This window comes from Chroicocephalus ridibundus, chromosome 6 (genome assembly GCF_963924245.1).
Source record: "Chroicocephalus ridibundus chromosome 6, bChrRid1.1, whole genome shotgun sequence".
NCBI lineage: Eukaryota > Metazoa > Chordata > Aves > Charadriiformes > Laridae > Chroicocephalus > Chroicocephalus ridibundus.
The window spans coordinates 74,141,129-74,163,273 of NC_086289.1; the positions used below are offsets into that span (position 1 = coordinate 74,141,129).

Sequence of the window (22,145 nt, forward strand, 5' to 3'; positions counted from 1 at the left end):
TGACAAAAACCATCTCTATAGGTAAAAATACAATAATATATTTATATATGCAGGTCACATAAACATACCGGTTATAGTGGCCAAAAGTCAGAAGTTACCTACCTGGCTACTGTCAGGAAAATAACCTCAGATGAAGTTTCCAACAGAAGAGGATGGAAGAGAAACAAAATGCTGAAGGAAAGAAGTACAATAATTCCACTAGAAGCAGTCTTCCCTAAAGTGTCACTTTTTGTTTTTTTAATATGAGAATTTTTCTATGAAAACGTGACACTCACAAGGTCATAAATAGCAGCATCCCCCTTTGGAGACAAAGGCTGAGGTTCCGGACAGGAATGTATTTGCCAGGGACCGTGGCCGCAGGAGAGCCTGTGGCCCCACACACTGGAGGGCATCTCTCCCATCCACTGAAAATTCTCTCCTTGGAAATACTTCCTACGGCTCTCAGCAAAGCAAGCTGGGTCAACAGCAGCGTCTCTGCTCCCAGCCTTCACCAGAGAGCAGACACTGTTCTACCAAGTCTTTTGGTTTAACGTTTGGGATATGCATGCTACCATTTTGGAGTCAATTGTGACTAAAAGATGAGTAAAAATGACCAAATATCCTTAAACTCTTGCTTCCAGAAGCTAAGCGCAAAGCACAGCGGTGTCCGACTCAATGAAAAGGCAAACTCTAGCCATACCAACGAAACTCTCAAGTAATTTAACTGTTTGCTCAGGATGCTGGCTTTCAGCTGTCCTCTTATCACAGTTATAGGAAGGTCTGCGATTCAGGGCCACGAGGTTTCTGTAGAGATTGAGAACAGAAAATTGCTCAAGCTTCTGAAGCAACACCACTAGGAAAAGTCAATTCTCTTTTCTTCATTTCATTCCTTTTCGAAGCGTGTGTTTGGCTTTCGATGCCCATCTATTTGCATTTGTAACAAACTATAATAGGCGAGAGGAAAAAAAAATGCCTTAATGACTTCCTTTCTCCAGCTACCTGACCTTCCCAATCAGCTGCTTTTTCCTAAAGTCTGGGGAAGAGCAACATACTCATTTATAGCACTTCCACTTTGGACTTGTATTACATTTTTATCCTGCTGTACAAAAAAATAACTAACTCACCTCCCTCTTTTGGGCTGCTTGTAAGTCAAAAGAGGAGTTTCCCCTTTTCTGTTGTGTATCTTGGAGATGAAGGGTGGGTTTGTAGCACCCAAACCGGTAGTTTTACTTCCTGGCCACCTCATTCTCCATACTGTTTTTTATTTAGACACCTTGTATCCAAACTACTAGAAAGAGCAACCACAATGGAGAAGTTTCTTGCCCCACAAGGGTTAGCCAGTAAAGATTAAAAAGAGGCATTTAATAGTCTATAAAATGCTGTGAGGCTTCCCCTTGGACCACTGCTCATCCCCCCAACACTGTCAGGAGCATCCAGCATCACTGCTGTGTCTGTCAACCCATCCCACGGCAGGATAACAGCAGCATTATTAGTTTCTTGGAACTCTAGGGCATCTGGACTTAATGTCTTCTTGCAAACTTCGCTGTGCCGTTTTTTGGACTCTGCCTATTGTACCCAATTGAGATTGCCACAAACCTTGATTAGCTCTTCTGCTTCCTCTCCCTCCCACCACCAACGCGCAGGTGTAGAGGGAAGGACTCCAATTCGCATTCTCACACAGCAACCAAGGCAAATACATTCGCTTAAACCTAACTTATTATTTTGGGGTGGAAAAAGCTTTTATAGAGTAAGCCTACCTAAAACCTAATATAACACAGTTCTATTAATTTTTAGTACTCTGACATGACATTGCATTATCAAAATCTTTAAGTCAAATCACCAAAACTGATCAAAGTCACTAGATACACACTGAGGCTCTACATGTACAGTGTGTTACATCAGATTTTGACAAGCGTAGCATCTATATACGCAATCTGAGTATTTCTTTCAGCTCGGTAACAACTAAGCCCAATTTAAATCACGAACCTGAAGGAAGGAAAACGTCTTCCTTTTCCAAACTAGGGATAAAATTGCTTTAATCGAACAATCACTTAAAGTAATCAGTCATGATAGAAAGGGTCACCAGAAAAATACTTTGTTCAAATATTTATTTTAATCAGATCAATTTTAAATACCACATGTGTTTTAACAATAGATTGTGAATAAGCATCTTCCAATTTAATGCAACACTTTAAGCGTGTACAAATACCACATAAATTGCATTTTAATATATGAAGTGACACAAGTGCAATTTATGTTAGAAATAATTAGTACAGTAAAATATATATATATATACAGACGACAGCAAAAATTTACACAAAAAACAAGTCATCAAGTTATGCTGAAACTGGTTGGGTGCTCTGTGCTAGACTAGATACTGACCACCTGAACTAGCAACTGCGCCACAAACACAAACCAAACGGGTCCAAGAGCTCCCACCACTGGCTGTGAGGACGCTATTTGTTCTTGTCAAAGCTGCCCAGCCAGTCACCCAGAGCAGCTCCAAGATCTTCCATCTCATTTAAGAAACGCACTCAGTCCTGGCATCGATTTGATGATTTTATTTTGTTCCCCTCCTCCCCATTTGAAAATTAAAATCTTACAAATAATTTTAATCTGAACATTACTCAGCTCTTTTAATGTTTCAAAACTGAAGGATTCACAATGACTCAAACACTTGGCTTATGTTGAAAATCCATATGATTAATATTTGTCTGAAACCTAACACGAGAAGGTGGGGAAAGCTACAGTTTCTGCAAACTGGCAAAACCTATTTTGCCTCCAAACAGCTTCTTTTATGTAATTGAAAGTGCCTTTTGCTCTACATTACAGTCAGGCACTTCTATCTTTCCCCTCCTTCCCCGTTTAAGTCCTTTCAGAAGGCAACAGACTGCAAGAGCTACAGTAAGTGAATCAGAGTTCTGTTTACTGCATGTCAGCATTTCACATACTTTTGGAAGCTGAGACATCTTAAGGGAAATGAAACTGCCTTCACTGAACAGCATCACTACTTGCTAGTCGATGTCCACCTATATTTGTTTTAATTCTGTTTTTTATAAACCTTCGGCTCTGTTCTCATGCATCTTCTCACCACGGTATTTCCCCACACTAACTGCAGCAATTCATAATAATCAGAACATCGAGTATCATTGATGGCATCCAAGATGATGCCCATTCAATACATTAAGTTCACCTCTTGGTCTTTTGTCTCAGGCTTTTTGCAAAGACGGACCGTTTCATGGTTCGCACACTGCTGAACACATTCACACAACCCTAAACAGGACAGATTTTTTTAAAAATTAAAGCTGCAGCTTTGTATAGCACTGCCTCGTGCTATCTAGAAAGCTCCATGCAGGTCTCTGCCCTAGTATCAGATATCAAACCACAACCTTAAGAGAAGAGCATACGTTCATGTTTTTCGCGATCATTTGCTCTAGTTCTGTTTAGCATCTTTCACATAAATTCTATTACAAAACACTCAGTTGCAAAACACAGAGGTTTCACACCAGAACAAAACAATAACAACTAAATTTAATTACACACTTCAGAAGATGAACTAAGTGACAGGTCTGCATCCAATTATAGGAGCGAAAAATTTTGGTGGAATTTAAAAAATATTTTCTTGATTAATAATACTATGCATACTTCCTAAATGGCAAGTTCCAGGCACTTGGGAATTGCATTAATCTGAGCATCAATATTCTCAGACAGCATTAAGTACAAAACACAATCACTGCATTATCATTGTCCCTCAGTATTTATATCCCATGAGCAAGCATTGCATATCAAGCTCAGAGATTCTGAATTTCTTACTGTTTGATGAGACCTTTTAAAGGGACTCCTGAGATAAAAACCAGTAAATCAAATGACCCTGTCTTCAGTGACACAACAGAGCTAATTTATGACTCTGGCAGAGAAGAGAGGAAGATTTAAAATGCACTGTGTATTGGGGTGTGTGTGTGTGTTTGTTTTTATTTCTTATTTCACCTTCAAAATCTTATATTCATAAATTTTGTGGAGTTTTTAAAAGTTCTATGTTCTAGGAGAGAACTATGCACAGATCTATATTCAAAAATATTTTTGCAAGTTTTCCTAATGAGCTTTTTGAGTCCCAGGTTTTTCTTTAGAAACTGTTTGGAAAACTAAAATACTTGTACAAATTAAATCCTAGATATATTAGTAGTCAGCTATGCAACATACAGATATAATTGAAACTTTCATTATCCAACATAAATATAACAGATGACATTTGTAACCAACAATCTTTAAGATCTCAATGACCCGAGACCAACTCTTCAAGCACTCAGGAAAGGGCTGAAGGAGCGAGCGAGCAGCAGCTGTTTGCTGTACCACTTTAACAATACAGAAAAAGACATCCCTGTAAACTGAAACTCAAATTTTTCATGATTAACAGATGAAAGATTATTATTATTACAGCCTTTGTTCTCAACATACTAAAATCCGTATAACTCCTCTATATTATCCACTGTAAAAACTGCCAATTGCAAAGAAATAATACATAATTCAATATCGCCTGTATTTTGCCGTATCAGACACACAGCGAGACATATCCATACATTTATGATCTCTCTAAGCCCCCTTCTTCCCAAGATAAAATCAGTCTGTTCTTTGGAAGCGCAAATTAACTTCACCACAGCTATCACGCTCAAGAATCACAAACAAACATTGCAAAAACCCACTGAAGGTTCCCAACCCATTAAAAGACTTTCAGGATTGTAAGGGTTTGTCATGTGGTTTGTTTCATTTTAATTTGTTGATACAGTTATTACTCCTGTTAAAGTTACTTCAGACTTCCCCCAACTTTAACCAGTAATTACAGCTACTAGATCTATCACTTAATTGTCAGATTAGCAACCATCTTTTACGTCACTTCCAGTATTTCTAGTAGAAGGCAAAGAAGCTTTAGGTTCTCCACCGCACACTCCAATGACTTTGCAGGCTCCTGTCCCCCCATATTCCCACTACTCCCCACAAGAACTACCAAAGTGACATGAAATTCCAGAAAGCACATCAAACGCTCTTGCAGTTAACTCTGCAGGTGAAGCATGGCAACCCCTACAAACCAGAACTAGCATGCACTGACAAGCGGTAAAAACGGAAAAGCACCCGGCTCTCAGCGGGGAACTGCTTCTCACCCAGCAATCACTCTCATCGCGCAGTTCAGAGAGTAGAAAACGGACAAAACACGTCTCAAAGCAGAGACCAAGCTAGAACACAGAACTCCACAGAATACATAAACCCTGCCAGACTCCAAAAACTACAGTTTTCGTCTCTCCCAATGCTTTTATAGTGGGTTTTAGAGGCTGCTTACCCATCTCCCCTCTCCTCCCTTCTTCTCCTAACACCCTCTGCCTAGCAGAGAACAGCTACTATTCTGGTGTTTCACGATTATATATAACCAGGTCAAACTCTAAGCAATTTTTTTTCCTCAACTCATACTTAGCTTTGAGACTTGCTGCGCTCAGATTTCAGAACTGAAAACCCACCTAGAAAATCATGTATTTTCCAAGCTGCGATAATGAGTCTAATGGAAGACAACACATCTAGTCCCAAACTGTATAATTAACAGGAGGGAACAGATCAGAGGCTTATTTTACAGTAGCCCAGATAATATTACAGAATAAACTAAACTTGTTGTCTACTAGATATAAGCAATCTGGATGCTTTTCACAATTTCCAAATCAAAAATTGAAAAAGCCGGTAACCTCAGCAATAAGTGCAAATAAAAATTTTGAAAAAGCAAGCAGATTTTGCAAAAGAAATCTGGATGCGGAAACCAGCAATACCTACGAAGTGTGACACAAAAAGCATCTAATGACTTTGCACTTTTCCTGAAGACAGGGAGCACCTCCGCACCTACCCGTCACCCCACTCAGGCGATGCACGTAAGCCCTTACCACAAGACGAATTCAGGGCACACCGAAACCCAAAAGAGTTCTCGACAGGGAGAGAAATACAACAGACGGGAGGAGAGTTTCCCTACGTATTCCATACACCTGGACGCTGCCTGTTGCTGCCAGCAGTGCAGCCTCCACACGCGAGCGGCTGGGCCGGCACGGCAGCGCCGGCGGGAGCGCTCCCAACGCCCCGCGCACAGGTCCGCGTCCCACCCGCAGCCCCAACCCCGTTACTTCCAGCGCCGGGGCCGTCCCTTAGCCACCCCCGGCCAGAAGGGGCACCGCGACCGCCGGACGGTCTCTCTGCCGCCCACGGCCGCTCTCAGCCGGCAGCGGCGGGGCTGGAGGCCCGGCGGGCTCCCTTCGGCTGAACCCAGACGGACCCGAGGGCGGGGGGCGCCTCGGTGCCGCCGATCCCCGCCCCCCCACAAGCGACCGCAACCGAGGGGAAGAGCCCGTCCTCCCTCCCCACCACTACCGGGAGCCCCCCCCGAGGCCGCGGCGGCCCAGCCCTGCCCCGCCACCACCCTTCCCCGCCGGGGCTGGGTGCGGCGGTGTGCTCGCGGCGAGGGGGCGGCGGGGCGGGCGCGGAACCGGACCGGACGGGAAGCCAGTGATGCCGCCCGCCCGCCCGCCCGTCCACCCCCGCCGGGCCGGGCCGGGCCGCTCCCGGTTGCCGCAGCCCCGCGGCGGGACCGCGCCCCTCAGCCGCCCGCCGCCTCAGGGCGGCGCCCCGGCGGGCCCCCCGCCCGCGGACGGAGCCCCGGCGGGAAGCGAAGCTCCGGTGGCGGGGGCTTTACCTGCGGCGGCGGTGCTGGTACCGGCCGGGCTCGGGCCGCTGCTGGCGGCGACGCCCGCGGCCGCCTCAGCGCTCACCCCCGCTGCGGCTGGGCGCTCCCCGCCGAGCGCCGCCCACTCCCCCCACCGCTGCAGCGCGGTGGTGCCGCCCATGCTCCCCCCGCCCCGCGGGATGGATGTGGCCGCCCGCGAGGGGCGGGGCGGGGCCGGCGGGCCCCGCCGGGGCGCGGCGGTGGGGATGCCGGGGAGCCCCGCGCCCGCCCGGCGCTGAGGGGCGGCGGGGCCGAGCCCGGGCAGCGCCGCCGCGGGCGGGAAGCGCGCTGGAACCTTCCGAGCGGCCGCCGCCCGCCCGCAGCCCCCCTCCTCCGCCCCGGCGGGGGTGGCCAGCGCCGCCGCCGGACCAGGAAGTGAGGCCCGCGCTTCCCCCGCCTCCGCAGCTCGGCCGCGCCGCCGCGCCCCGCCCGGCCGAGGCTCCCCGCTGCCGGGGAAGGGGCCCGCCGGCCGCCCCACGGGACCAGCCGCCGCCCTCGGGCGGCCCCGCCGAGCCCCGGGGGACGGGCAGAGCCGCCCGGGCTTCACACCCGCCCACCCCCCGCCGTCGGGGCCAGGCTCCACCGGCACCTCCGCCCTGCCGCGGCCCCGGCGGGCAGTACCTGCCGGCTAGCCGCCGCCGGGTGAGGGTCCGCGCGGGGGTCACCGAGCCGCCGCCGCCTCCATGGCGCTCGGTCGCGGCGGGAGGAGCTCCTCCCCCTCCCGCATGGACCCAGCCAACGTGACGGGCCGTTGCCATGGCTGCGCAGCGCTGACGTCAGAGCGCTTAAAGAGACAGCGCCCGCGGAGGTGCCGGGGCGGGGCCGGGCCCCCTCGGCCCGCGTTGGGTGCGGGGGAGCCCGGTGTGAGGGCCCGGGGCCCAGCGGCGACGGGCACCCGGGGGAGAAGCCGTTCCCCCGAGGGCCGGCACCGCCCGCAGGCCCCGTTCCTGGCACCCGAGCACCGGGCTGCTCCTCGGCCACCCCCGGAACTCAAGGGCCGCCGTGCCCCGGTCCTGTGGAGCCCCCCAGGGAGGAGGGCGAGGGCCTGGCCCGGGTCGGGGGCGTCGGGCTCCGGGTGAGGCCCCAAACGAGGCATTTTCAATAACCTCCCCATGGGCAGCGGGTCTGAGCAACAACAGTCCCATCTCGCCCTCAGCGCCCAGCCAGCTGCGGGGATTCTCTGTCATTAGTAGCAATTCCCGGAACTCTGCAGGTCAGTAATGAAGTAGAAGTGATGAGTGTGAACAGATACGCAATTCTTCCTCACAAAGCTGCAATCCCGCATCCCTCCATGGCGCACCCACCCCTATCCCAACATGCAGAAAGCAGAAAGGCAACCAGAGTCTGACTGCATCAGTCTTGGCGCGGAGCTGCCTGCCCTTCCAGGGCCAATGCTCAAATCGCCATCAAATCGCCAAACTACAATCACACACAAGCCAGTGTGCGACCTGGGAATACATGGAAGAGCTAATTCGCGGGATGCTCCGGCCACACCTTCCCCGAGCCCTGCCTGCTCCACTGACCCCGACGCCGCAGGGACACCTCCGGGGAAGTCGCTGCCTTGGCACAGGGCAGCCCAGGTCAGGGCTCTGACACTAAAGATGGGACACTGGCATCCCCCATCTTCCCGGCATGGATCTGACACACCATCACCACCACAAAGGCTCAAGGTTTTCGTAAAATATTTTGCACGAGTATCATAACTACCATGGGTAAAGGCCATCTTGGACCTATTAGCATGTTACTGATAAATGGCTCAGCGTTAATGGTAGTACGTACTGGAACATGCAGTCTGTACTGTAATGAAACAGCTCATTGCTTACCTTAAATCAGTTTTAAAAAACATTCATGCACTTCCCTTTACTGACTCAAACCCATTATTTTAATAGCTGTGTCCTGGTTGCAAAGTCTACGTTGTGCTTTCCTGCACGGCAATCCATCTGTGCTCCGTTTATCCAGGGGACAGATGTCAGTCAGTGATATGTTTACTTTGCATTTAACAAGTGATCACATAGCAAAAATCAACAAGGTATGGGGTGGATTTTGTGGCACCATATTGAGGAGGAAAAAAGCTTTTCTCAGAGTCGCTGTATCACTGTCTAAGTTGCGTAACTTTTTATAGAAGGGAGAAATTGGCACAAGGATAGTTGTCCCTTAAACTATGCTTGCTCCCTTTTTTTTTAATTTTTCTTAATTAAATTTTTTCTTAATTTAATCTTCACATGTCCGAGTAGTGACAAGATACGGTCCCAGAATGAGCACGTTGTTTCTCATCTTCTGTTCTGAAACAGCTCTGGAAAATGGCAGGCAGTAAGCAAAGCCCCAGAAAAGTTCAGATGGTATTTAGGTAGTTACATATTATGAAATTATCGGTCTTTGTCCTTCCAGTGGAGCAAATTAAAACATTTTATAAAAAATTACATCATTTATCCTCATGAGTCATTTGGGAGACGGGGAAGTTTCTTTAGTTGCAGACTGGGAAAATGAGGCGAGCAGGACAGGGTTCTCAGCAGGGGAGCGCAGCTCGCAGCAGCGGCGTTGCTGCAGCAGTGCTGGTCCAAGGCTAACAGCAAAGCCAAGTTTGCAAGGAAAAATATCTTTTCTTAGACTAATTGATACAAAATAAAAGGACTTGCCTCTCCTTATAAAACTCATCTCACCTATTGTGCAGTCTGTTTAGTCATTTATTATACGCAGAAGTTCCGAATTCCCAATGAAACAGAAATCCTCGGTCCTTCTACTGGCACTATTGTACAACCAGTTCTGCTCCTGATCACTGGTTTCATATGCCAAACCCGAGTCTGCAAAATCAGAGCCACCCCTAATGGAACCAGTCTTATGCCAGTTCAGCAATATGCTTTGTATTATTTTAGAATTTATAGAAGGAATCAATTCGTTCTGCAGGAAAAGAGAAATGTTGGGATACAGTGCCAGATGAGTTTTAAAATCAATATCTAGATCAGTTTCTCTAACAGGTTCTCTTTGAATTATGAGTTACTACAGCCAACGCAGCAACTTCGGTTTCTGACAGATTAAACGCTACTGGAGGCCCCCAGCACTTGGATTCCTGCCCGATGAGGCTGAAACATCTCCAAAGGGAGAGGTCTCCAGCGGAAGGGAACCTGTTTGGAGATTGTGCTGATTCAGCTCTAACTGAAAACCTCAGCCAAGATCCTTCCAGCAGCACCCAAAACACCCTTTTGAAGGAAATTTTGTGAAACGCCGCGTGTTAGGACAGTGAACGGGTACTCGGAAGCAATGAGACATTTTCTAAAAAACTCCCCAGGTCCTGGCAGGGCCTGAGACCAAAAGGCATAAAGATGGACAGGCACACGTATAATCTACACGGCTAAAAATACCGCTAAAGTCTCTGCATGGCTTTTCTTGGTTCCAGAGAAACGCAGAGTTCACTGTCAGCCTGGTACTTTCCATGATCCAGAAAGCCCCCACATTTCATCAGCCCATTATCTAATTCCTTCCCAAAACACTTCAGGATATACATGAAGTAATCATGTTTGTTCAGCAGCCAAGTTAAAGCAAAAAAAACCACCAAACCCAGATAAGTGAGAGACAAAGATCCAGAGGGAATCCCCTCTGCTGGCGTGGCTGAATCACACCGCCCCTTTCACTGACTTTAAGAAAACAAAAGAAAAAATAAATTGCTCATTCAGACTTCGGAATTAATTTATCGATGTGGCAATCGACTTTCTTGACATCTCTATAATGGTGACGCTGGTTTCCTTTCATCATTGTTGTTTTCACTGGTTAAACCGGGCCGTTCCCGCAGTACGTATGCTTTTCTTTTGCTTTGTCCTTGGTCTTTGTTTACATGTGACAGCACTTCTGCGGCTGCAATCCACACAGCTATTCAGGTGAGACAGGCTCATCTACATCTTTTCCCACTTACATTTCCATCTTTCTCTTCAGATCTAGGAATTAAAATGGTGATTAACTCCTTACTTGTAAGCGAGCAATCTCATGTCATTTTTCAGTCAAGCCTTATGAAAAGCCAGAGACTTAAAAGTTTACTTAATTTACCGATGTAGTTTAATTACGTTGTTAAGCAGGATCACACATATTATCTTTATATTCTATACACATGACAGGAAAACACATCCACCTTCAGATATCCCTTCCTCATATTCCTAAATATGAAAACGAATTTTTTACTGCTTTACCTTCAATCTCCAGGTTTTATTCTTACTGAAGTCTAACATTCATCCGTTTCAAGGACCCTCCACTTGCTGAGCTGCACGACTGAAGCACGACTGAAGCAGGTCATCTTCTGTCCTTCTGTCAGTGGTCCTGTTACATGTGGGCGACCTTTCGCAGCACCAAGGAGCGACGATGTTGCTGCACACCAGTGAGATGCATCTAGGGCGGCAGCTTAGTTCACATGGTGCACGTGTCTCTCGAGAAGTCCAAGAAAGAACACATATGGCGACTGCTCTGGCTGCTCTCCCCTGGCTCTGGTCTTGGGATCACTGTGTACTTGGGCAGGAGGAGGGGAGCATCCTTGCTGTGTTTCACTCGTGTCCTTGTGCTACCAAGAAACGGTGAACTTCACTTTCTAGGGCTGCCAATCCAGCATAATTCAGTTCCTTTTGTATCCACACACTTATTCGCTAATATGTCATTCAAGGAAAGAGAATGTAAGGAGAAACAGTAATAATATTTTTCTTGTTATTTAGGAGACTGAAGAAACAGTGGATGTCACAGAGTGCATTTCCTTTTTGAGGTCCAGTAAAACAACTGATGAAGTGACACAGTTGGCTCGTTGTGCAGCTCCAGTTTTGAGTCTAGATTCCCGACTCCGGAGTGAGCCAGGTGACTCATCCTTTAAAGAGAACTGAACAGTCACCGAACACTATTTAAATAGAAGAAAGGGGAGTGGATACATATGCAGAGATGGTTTATCTATGGCCTATATGTATGCATGGATTTATGAATAATATATATTAATATTTCTTTCAGACAAAATGACGAAGGATGCTCATGGAACCACTGAAAGTCCTCATCATAAAAGAGCGACAAAAATCACCCGAGCTGAAAAAGCCATTTGATCTATACTGTTCCCTTCTAAGACCAGTTGCAACGGTGAGAGATCAGTAGCGGGTTTCTCATGCCTACTGCAATTTGCAAGGTATTTCACCAATGCTGAAGATCCCTAAGTGAGGTGAAAGACAATGCTCGTATTAATCACCGTGCTTCTGCACGTTCTCTGCTGCCACAGTCCAACCCACTTGTAATAACGGCACGCGAGGGCTGAGAAAACTCTACAGCGTGTTTTGGAAATTCGTTTGATTTCTTCTGGAGAGGAAGAGGAGTAGGCAAGCAGAGGACGGGGAATCTGTATTTAAAACCTCCGTAGAAAAATGTAAGAGTCTGCCTACAAACCCCAGACTCAAGGGATGAAGCCTCACATCATCTGGAACTCTCTGGCAGCAGCTTTGCTTGAAATGGCCAGGGAGAAGCTCCTTCCCACCACGGGTGTGGGTGTGGAATTGTAATAGACACTTCCATAAACTGCTGTCTGCTCAAATGTCATGGTGTTGGCTTTCTGCCCCATTTTCAGCTGCAGAGACCAGCAGATGGGAGGGGCAGGAACAATGAAGATCCCTTTTTAACTCTCAGTTTGAAAAATCTCCCAACCCTCTTCAGCCAAATAGCTCTTCCCCTAATTATCATGAATGGTATTTTCTAGATCCTGCTTTGGAAATTACAATTATTTTACCATATACCTAACCTAATGCTAAACCCCGAGAATTGTACAGTGCGTATAAGGAGTAGTTAGCTGCACACAGACCTGCAAATGGTCACTTTTTGTGAGTTTTCGGTTACTTCTTCAACAAATGAAGAGCGTAATGTACATTAATGTTGTGGTCCAGGTATAAAGTGGAACAAGTGGAGACAAAGGAGAAAAGATGAATAGTCATAAAAGGAGCTTAACAAAGCATTCAGTAACTGGCATGGGTAGTAAAAGTGTGTGGAATTAGGAAGACAGACATATTAAAGAAATATTATTTTGTTCAGCCTGTTCAGAGACTGTTTGGCCCTTTTACAGAACAAGACAGGAAGCCAACTGAGAGAGCATGATCGTGTCCATTATTAGCTTTAGAAATTCTTACAAATATAAGCTAGTTTCCAATTACAACAAAATCTAACTACTTTTCACATTTTTAACAGAAGATTCTTATACCCCACTGCTACCCTGTATCTTAGAAAATAGTAAGCGTAGTATTTTTTAGTATATGTATTCACATAGTGCCACCAGCAAATGAAGGCGTTTACACAGCCAGCCCCCACCGCATGTAGATACAATACTGTCCCACTGAACACGGTTCGACGTTGCTAATTGCTAATTGCAGAATACTAAGCTATCAGGTGTCACGCTGGCAAACGCTTTGGTGAAGATCAGAAAATGAACTAAGGATTTAACTCGGTGAGTTGCAGTTGCTTTACAGTAAGGATGGCAAAGGCTATTTATTCTTCAGTTTTGGAACCTAAGTTAACCTCTAGGAAAGAAATATTTTTTTGCAGCAAGAACTTTTCAGTACATTCAACCATTGCATATTAAACAAATTACAGATATATTTCACATTCCTCTGAACTTTGAGCTTACACTGAGCTGTCAGGAGTATTACTCAAGCTTGCAGTTTTTAACTTTTGCCATTTACCTTACAGAATTGTTGGTACCTGAAGAGTTTTTGGGTCATGAATGAGGAAATCTGATACAAGAGGCTGGGTTTCCAGGTCTACAGAGAGAGACCATTTTTAGTAAGCTTTTCAGCATAATGCTGCTACTGGCACTTAACCTGCATCTGCATCAGCATCGTTGCTGTGACCCCAGCCATTCCCGAGGGAAAAGGGTTTCAGTTATAGTGAATTAATGATACTGGAAATGGCACCATGGCCTAGGTAGAGAAACAACACTATTTCTATTGTTATCCGCAACAGTTTTAAAAGACTGTAAATAATATAAAATTATACAGCAACTGTGCCCTAAAACTACTGTGCCCTGTTGGTGGCCACTTTATCCAAATTAAATCGGGAGGGAGGGAATAGAGAGAACATTGATGTTTAGGGAGAGAGCAACACCTACTCCCTGCAGTGCCAGTCCAGAGCTCTACTAGAACTGGGTTTCACTAGGATTTGCTACTTGCATATCACATCTGCTAAACGGGGTGAAGAATCTAGAACGTTTTGGATTTTTTACTTGAAGACTAAGATGTCTATAGTGGTTTGGATATGCACATCGGTGATGACTCAACATCTAGACCTAAATCAGGAAAGGAAAGTGAAGAACAGAGGCTCACTGGGCTTAAACAACTCATATGCACTTTAAGGAGCATGTGGAATAAAATGCTCGGTTCCAGTTGTGTTTTCCTTCAGTAAATAGCACTAGTAGATGCACAGTTCTTTTTTGTCAAAGATTTTTAGCTGTTCTTCAACTATGAGTCTCTTTCAGTGGGAAAGTAAGGCACAGTGCGGTGTCAACAGCTTGCCAAGCAACCAGTGGCAGAGCCAAAATCAGAATTCAGATTGTCTGCCCACCTGCCTCCCTTCTACCCTTGCTGCCGAGCGAGTTACCCAACGGGAAAGCTTTTCAGATGGAAGAACAAACAGGCAAACAAAGGAGTGAAGTTAAATATAAGCAAAGTGAAAATGACCAGTATGAGGGTCCAAATAAGCAAAATGCAAAAAAGAAGCAGTAAAAACATTATAAAATAAAATTAGAGATTACAATAAAGAAGTAATTTCCATTTTAACGCATGACTGCTAATGGTGTGTTAATGATTTTCCTCATACACACAGGGCTTTGGTCCAAAACTCTGAATGAAACCATTCATGCTCTTCCACGTAGCTTTTACCGGAAGGTATCGGTGCTTCTTAGCCAAGGTGTTCCTTAATTTTTGTTCCTTTTGCTTGCCTCTTTTTTCTGCCTGTCACTTCGACGCTGAGGAAAGCATCAGTTTAGCAGCTTCGCAGGCTGCTGCTCTCTCTTTACAGCGGGGAAGGATGTGCGGCAGCGGAGGAAGGTGGCTCCATGCCCCTGCTCAGCTCCGGCCCCCTCTGCTCACCAGAGAGTCACTTAGGGACAACGGCAATACCAGTTTCTGTGATGCCTTTTCTGCTAGAAACCAGACTCGGACACAGTTCACCTCATCCATCAGGCTGTGTTAACATGGTAACAGTTTCTAGTCACTAATGACCTGGGCTGGATTCGACTGGGCAACAGGCCATAAACAAGAAAGCCTCCCTAAACCATTACCAGCTCCTCCGAACCATTCAAACCTCTGTAATGCTGGCAAAAAAAATAGGCACTTTTTAAAATAAAGCTTCTCACAACTGACAGAGAAGCAGTCGCCCCCGCACACACCTTATTCACTCACTGTACTGAACTGGCATTCCTTCAAGAGCTGGGAAGGGCCCAGAGCTGCTGATTCAAAGACATTCGGAGTTAGAACTCAAAAAATTGAAGGTTTTTGTTCCTTTCTGGCTTCTTGCTTCTTTCCTTGGGCTGCTCTGCCTGCCCATGCTGAATGGCAATCAGCAGAGCAGCAGCACCTTTGCAAAGAAGGACCGAGTATCTTGGCAAATACATTAACAAGTGTGTGAAAAAAACCCAAAACCACAACTCCGGAGAAGAAAAGGCTGGTTTGGAGTGGTGGAGGCTGAGCGACAGGCAGGGACAGAGGGTTAGGAATCGATAAAGTCATACAATCTTATCTAAACTAGAGCAGACACAGAGGTGTCTTTTTTCAGAAAAGACTTCTGAACAATCCTCGTAGTGCATCCACAGCTTATTTTCAGAGACATTTGCTCACATCACATACCCCTGGAAAAATTCCCAAGAAAATTGCCAGAATCAGTTGCTATCTGCACTTGCGAAAAATTGCACCTTATGTCAAAGCGGTTGTAATCAACCCAAAGCATTTCTCAAAAAAGGCAGCTGCATTTTTATTCAAGTCTCTGCCACCTTATAATTGACAGCTATTTGGTGTTCAGTGCCACCTTGGAATGAGTAACAGCTCAGAAGTTTATTAGGAATTTCTTATGAACCTGGGGTTAGGACCAGCCTAAGTGAGCAAGCAGAAAAAAAATTATCTGAATTCAACAAATTCAAGTCTCCCTCTTCGATGGTCTGATTAAACTGGATCATCTTGATCTTTTAGAACTACTGAATAGCTAGGAATCTGTTTCTTTTGCAACCTGTCAGTTTGACAGTTACATTTAAAAAAGGAGCTGTTTTCCTGACGATTACCATATGAAGCTCTAAGTGACTGAGCACCTCATCTTTCCATTTCAGCAAAGAAATGTTGTATTTACTATTTATAACAACATTATCAAGGTCAATACAACACGATATTCCCTACAATTGTTTAAATTATCAATGTAACATTTTGAACCTTAAAATAAATACAACTGTTTTAAGATGGCTGGTCAAATTCTGCAGCTACGTTGATCAAAATCCTAAACAATTCCATTCACTTCATTAAATTCATGGCAGTTTCAAGCACCTGTAATGGGGAAGCTTTTGCTTGCGTTACTAAAACAGAAAAAGAAAACAAAAGCACCCAGTAGTGCTAATATGAACCCTAGCATTGTCTCCACTAGGATGAGGAATACTGTAATAAAAAGATAATTAATCTTTTAAGGCTAAATCGTGTTCAACTCTCCCTGTTGCACGGACCGGGTAGGCCTCTCAGAGCAAACACGAGAAGGGATCTGGCTGTTCTTTGGATTTCTTCAAGTTACCTGCTAGATCCACCGCAACAGGAAACCGGGGAGTTGAGCAATAGACCTGGCACAATAACCTCATTGATCTCTCAATTATTTCTGCTAAAAGAAAGAAAAATACAGATAGTAAAAGGAACTGGAGAAATCAGGATACACTGGCTTATGTGTGCACTGTAGAAATGATTAGCTAAGGTAGAACATCAAATGGGATAATGTCCCTGCATGATTATCTTCAGACTGCCCTGATCGGTGACAAAGGGTAGAGAGCTGGAGATCTATACAAATGTCATTAGCCCAAGGACTGTAATGTGATTTAGTGACATGGCTACAGTGAGAGCTGGTTCCCTTGACACAGCAAAACAAAGGGTGTTTTAGCATTGTTGGTTGACTACTGTGCTAAAAAGCAAGCATCCAACATGAATGCTTGTCTGTAAGAGTAGACAAGCAAGAGGCTGATGCTTCTTTGCATCACTGTGTATTAAACTGATGGCTTAAATTGGCATAAGGACAGCCAGGTCCTAAGACAAAATGTACTTCAAAACACTGCAACTCTGCAATGCGGTTTGATCTTTCCAGCACACAAAATAAAGATTAATTCCTTTTCCCACTGTTCCCCTTCCTGTTTTTCTTTCATTCCCGTTCACCTTGCTCCATCTTGGACTCTGGCACTGCCTTCTCTTGGTGGCACCTGGCGGGTAATGCCTTCTGCAGAGCTCTGTTTCAGGGGATCACCGGTCCCAGTCACGCGGGCTGGGCTCCAGCTGGCCATGCTAGCGCTCAGATCACTCCTGCTGGCTATTTATTGGGCAGTCCTCATCCCATAATAGAGCAATTTTTAACTCTTCTCTCAAGGGAAGTAGCAAGAAATAAACTTACTTTGGGATAATGAGAGATAATGCTGCTTGCAACCCCATAAAACTTTTAGGGTTGTTTTTGTAATCTTAATTATATCCTGGTTGATTTAACCCAGTAGTCTCTGCGATACAGGAGCAGGGACTCATCTACTTCAGGGCATCGCACCAGGAGAGCCAGAAAAAACATCTGTAGGAAATTGCCCCAGTCCTTTGGTACTCTTCAGCTAATTAAGAATGACAGCGGCCCTCTCCAACGACTGGAGGATCGGAGTCTGGGTGTGTTCAGTGCAGCAATGTATTCATAAGCAAATGGATTTTTGTTATTAAATGATACAGTTTTAGGAATAACTGAATCTTAATATAATTCTTTGCAACCAACTTCCATCCATCAACAAAATCAACACAAAAAGACATTCTTAGTGAGTACATTGGACAGAATGAAGTTAACTATTTGAAATCTTGGTTGTCAAATTCATATTGGTGATTAGGTTCTCTATAGACTAATTGCAGCTGATCTCTTTTTTAGCATTTTACGGTTATGTCTGTCATCATCAATCTACAAAGCATATGAATACAATTTTCTGGTTTACAACCTTGATTTAATTTCATCTGTAAACGCAAGGCAACAAATTTAGCGGTGTTGTGCAACTGACGAGCAAGGCACCGAAACACAGTGCGCAGAACCATATGCCCTCTATGCAGTTCCTGGGCACCTTCTTTCATGGTCGTATTGTTCATACCAGTGGGAGTTTGCTCCCTCGTGACATATGAGTGGCAAAACATCAGCGTGCATTGAGAACAGATACTCTGCAACAGTTTTCAGACACTCTGCATCTAAGGAGAGATGAATGGAATGAAAATATTCTCCGCCTAAGATAGGAAAGGAGGGAGAGAGGCTCCAGCACTTCCTTGAAGGCCTTCACGACATAAATAGTAAATTATGTACCTGATAATGCTCAAACTCATTGACAAAGCAAGGAACCAAGTCCTCAGCACTAGTTTTGAGTGATCATTTAAGAAAACACTATTTCTGTGATGGTTTCGTTTTTCTACAATATTTGTAAATTCACAAGGGAAGGAGAGAGCTTAAGCAGAGAAGACAGTACTGCGCTTTCTGTTTATTCTGGACACAAAATAATACCCAGAGCTTCCTCTAAAAGCCTGCTGAGAACATAGACTAAGAGAAAGCCTCCAAGAGGAAGTACTGAAAAGTAAATAGGCAGCGCAGGCAGCACTGCTGAGACTCCCTCCAGCAACTCTGTCAGTGTGTCCGAGTTTTGGTTAGTACCCTGAGCATAAGCCTGGCAGACCGAAATTGCCATATAATTCTTTCTGCAACATGTAATTACATTCTTAACCTCTTTGTCTTTTTTTCCTTTTTGATAAAGAGGAAATAATTCATTTCCAGGAATATAAGTGGCTTTAATTCACTTGGATCAAGCCTCTTTTTTTTTTTTTCCCCTTTTTTTTTTTCTGATTCAGTGCCTGACTCAGAACCATCATTCTTACTGCTTCTGTCAGACTATTCCACATTTCCCAGCGGTTTTCACTACTGCAGTTTGGAAGCACTCTTTGTTCTTATAGTCCCAGTGCCTACTAAGGCTTTTCTTTTCATGTTCTTTGACGTTTATTCCCTAGGAGCTGGATCCTTGTGTCCTTACATGTGAGCCAAATCTCCCAATGAATTTGCAAACGTGCAGGATCAGCAACTTAAAAAGTTTATTTATTCTTCAGGGTTCTCTATGTTCACAGGAAAAGGGACGCCTATAGGCAAACACTGCATCACTAGGTTTCATCTTCACAAAAAGGAAGCTGAGAGAGGAAGGAAGGCACAACAGTGCAAAGTTAACGATTAAAAAACAAAAGCCAGCCTTCTCAAGCTTTTTTCCTGAGAGGCTGGTGGTTGCGGATGCGCTTACAGGACACTGAAGTTACACACTTCTTGAAATACATCAAAAGACTCCTTCGCTGGGCTGGCACACTGTCAGAAGTAAGAGCTGATTCCAGAGTGTTGTCAAAATAATATAGATGTTTGGATATATTTTTGAGACATCTTTCAACTTGGATATCTATACTACATTTACATTTAGGCACCTGAAATTTCTAATGGCCTGACACCTCAGGCTGGAAAACACCCCTGCTCCCATTTACTTTGGTATCTGCGTCAGAGAATGCTGGCCCGGCGTGTTAGAAAATGTAATGTATTCAATTTATGTCCTACATAAAAGTTGAGATCAGCATCAAGGGCTAGATCCAATCTGCAGCTTTAATTCAAACAAGCAGCGCTGCTGACAGCACTATTTCTGTGGATAAGTACTCCATCTCACAAACTTACATATTTGACAGTCTTCAGATTTCACTTTAATGTAGATGTCCCTCTTCTGATGTCAGAAATTTTATGGCGAGTAGTCTTGGTGATAAGCCAACATTTGACACGATCTAACTATCTAATTTTGTGAAAATTGTTGGTGAGACAGTGCCGTTAATATCTTCTTATGCAGCAGAATGAAAACCTTCTCTTGCTCGCTGTCTGCTGTGCGCATACAGGACAGAGCTATTGCGATAGACTCGTGTATTTTCCAGCCAGGGAGATTATTCTCATCTTTTAGTCTGACATTTTCCAGCAACAGAGTCAACGGTATTCCCTAAGTAGTTCCTACATCAGATCCTTTAACTTCTCAAAGTTAATTCGGATTACATGTGTGTAGTTTTATGTAGACAAACCCTCAATTTACTGTGCATGTGAAATACCACGTTTCTTATCTAGCTACGCTAATGTTTAATGACCCACGCTAAGAGAGACATGCCTCACTGCCACTGACTCCATCTGGACTCAGCTTCCTGCTACGGGATCTAAATACATTCCAGGCATGTATTTTGTTGCACTGTCCATTGTTTCAGTGTGATCTAGCTTGGGATATGTAAAAGTGATAAATATACTTCCACAGTTGTTTTACAAAGACTTTTACTCTAATTTTATTGATTTTTTAGGTCCACCATCCTTAGTTTTTCTACAAAAATCAGGCAGATCCATTCACAATCATTTACACAGTTCAGTTTTCTACGTTGCTTCTATTTAAACGGAGATAATTTCCATCCACAGCAGGTCAGTCTGCACCCAAAAAGCACAGCACAGGGGTTTGAATGCTCAGCTGAAGTCAGGCCTAAGGCTCAGGTAGTTCTACCTCTTGCTGAGAGTATTTTTTACACTTCTTTGTTTAACCTTGAAAACAGAACATGCAAGACAGTGCCATCACCTATAGATGACGCAATAAGTGTATGCCTCATCAGCACTACTTCGACAGCATTCCAACAGGAAATTGTATTTTGTAGAGGATATTTTATTCTATTGGCATTATAATCAGTGCCAAGGCCATCAGTGAAAGTGTTAAGCAGACAGAAAGTCTGCCAGAAGATCCCAGTTTTGTGCTACTGCACGTGCCTTTAGCCCTGACAGTATCCCCCAAACCAAGAGAGAATAATCTTTTTATGAATAAATTACTTTAAATTCAGAGAAATGCATGCTAGAGCAGTGAGATGCTCCGGAATACTGAAACAGCTTGTGAATGGAAAAATCATTCGCTAGTACAAAATAAGGGCGCTGCTGCATTGTCTGCAGGAGACAGCAACGATCAGCCTTCTGGGGGGATACAGCAAGGAAAATTTAATGCAGCAGGAAATCTTTCAAAACAACAAGTTGGCCACCTGCTAAAAACTGTATGCATTTTATGTTGTAAAAACTTCCTTGTATTTCTATTTCTTATTATCATTCTCTTTCAGATGCTACTCTTTCAGGCAATTTTAAGGAGTCGCCTAAAAATAGTCCTTTTCCTAAAGAAAATAAATCTCACAAACCCATGCAAAGAGGAACAATTCTTCAATAAGGGTTTTTTTAATTATACTGTATTTTGTTCCTCCAGCCACCACCACTGAATATAGAATTTCTTCTGTCTTTTTTTTTTTTTGGTGCCTGTTTTGCAGACTGAAGAAAATGACTGTAAATCAGTTTGCATTCAAAACACCACACTTGCAACTAAAAGCACAAGATATTATACCATTAACAATAAGATTCAGTATAACAGTAAAAATTTTGTGACTGACAGAGGAGCACCTTTTGAGTCATAAATTCTCATTTTCAAAGGACAAAAGGGACTATCACAATCACTATCTGAATTCCTACACAACAGAGACAATGTAATTTCACACAATAATTCCTACGTCAGTCCCCTGCCTTCTGATCTGCAAGAAAAACTTCTACTTTACATGTCACACCCCGCAAGCAAAAGACCCAGGGATTCTTCAGCTTTATCCGTGAGAATTATTAAACAGATTTACAAAAAACATTATCAGCAACAAGGCAGAATCAAATCCTGGCTCTAAACAATCTTGAACACAGATGAATCAGCACAAGCAAATAATGATAGGATGGGAATATTTTTTTAGAGACATCATCTTTTACAGGATGAACACAGGGTAAAATCAAACTATTTTATACTTCACAAAGTTCCTGTAATTGGATCTTGCAAAATGGATAAATACTGTAATGGATCTGTGGCTTCATTAGCACACACTCTGATAACCTGCAGTACAATATCCATCAAGCTCTTCCTTCCCTCTGGGGAAGGCTGCTGCAAGGGGCTGACAGAGACGTGAGTCAGGCTCTGGAGGATCAGCAGATTTGTGTTTTTAGCTTGTGTTTGGTCTGGCAAACAGGGGACCAGGCAGTTTGGAGCCAGGGTGCAAGAGTTGGAGGGAGAAGAGGTTGTTCTCCCTGAGAAGGGGACCGGTGCCATTTACAAGTCATTTCTTCTGGTTTTGACTCA

At 44.5% G+C, this 22,145-nt stretch overlaps 1 protein-coding gene and 1 long non-coding RNA gene across 2 annotated transcripts in view; both read right to left on the reverse strand.

Moving 5' to 3' along the window:
* Window positions 1-7,402, reverse strand: part of GNB4 (G protein subunit beta 4) — a 32,612-nt gene extending 25,210 nt beyond the window's left edge. The window contains exon 1 of the mRNA XM_063338422.1: window positions 7,349-7,402. The gene's annotated coding sequence lies outside the window, so the exon portion shown is untranslated. The remainder of the gene's footprint in view (window positions 1-7,348) is intronic.
* Window positions 7,403-11,757: 4,355 nt separating this feature from the next.
* The window catches only part of LOC134517179 (uncharacterized), a 38,839-nt gene continuing 28,451 nt past the window's right edge, over window positions 11,758-22,145 (reverse strand). Inside the window, exon 3 of the long non-coding RNA XR_010071564.1 lies at window positions 11,758-11,894. This is a non-coding gene — a long non-coding RNA (uncharacterized LOC134517179). The remainder of the gene's footprint in view (window positions 11,895-22,145) is intronic.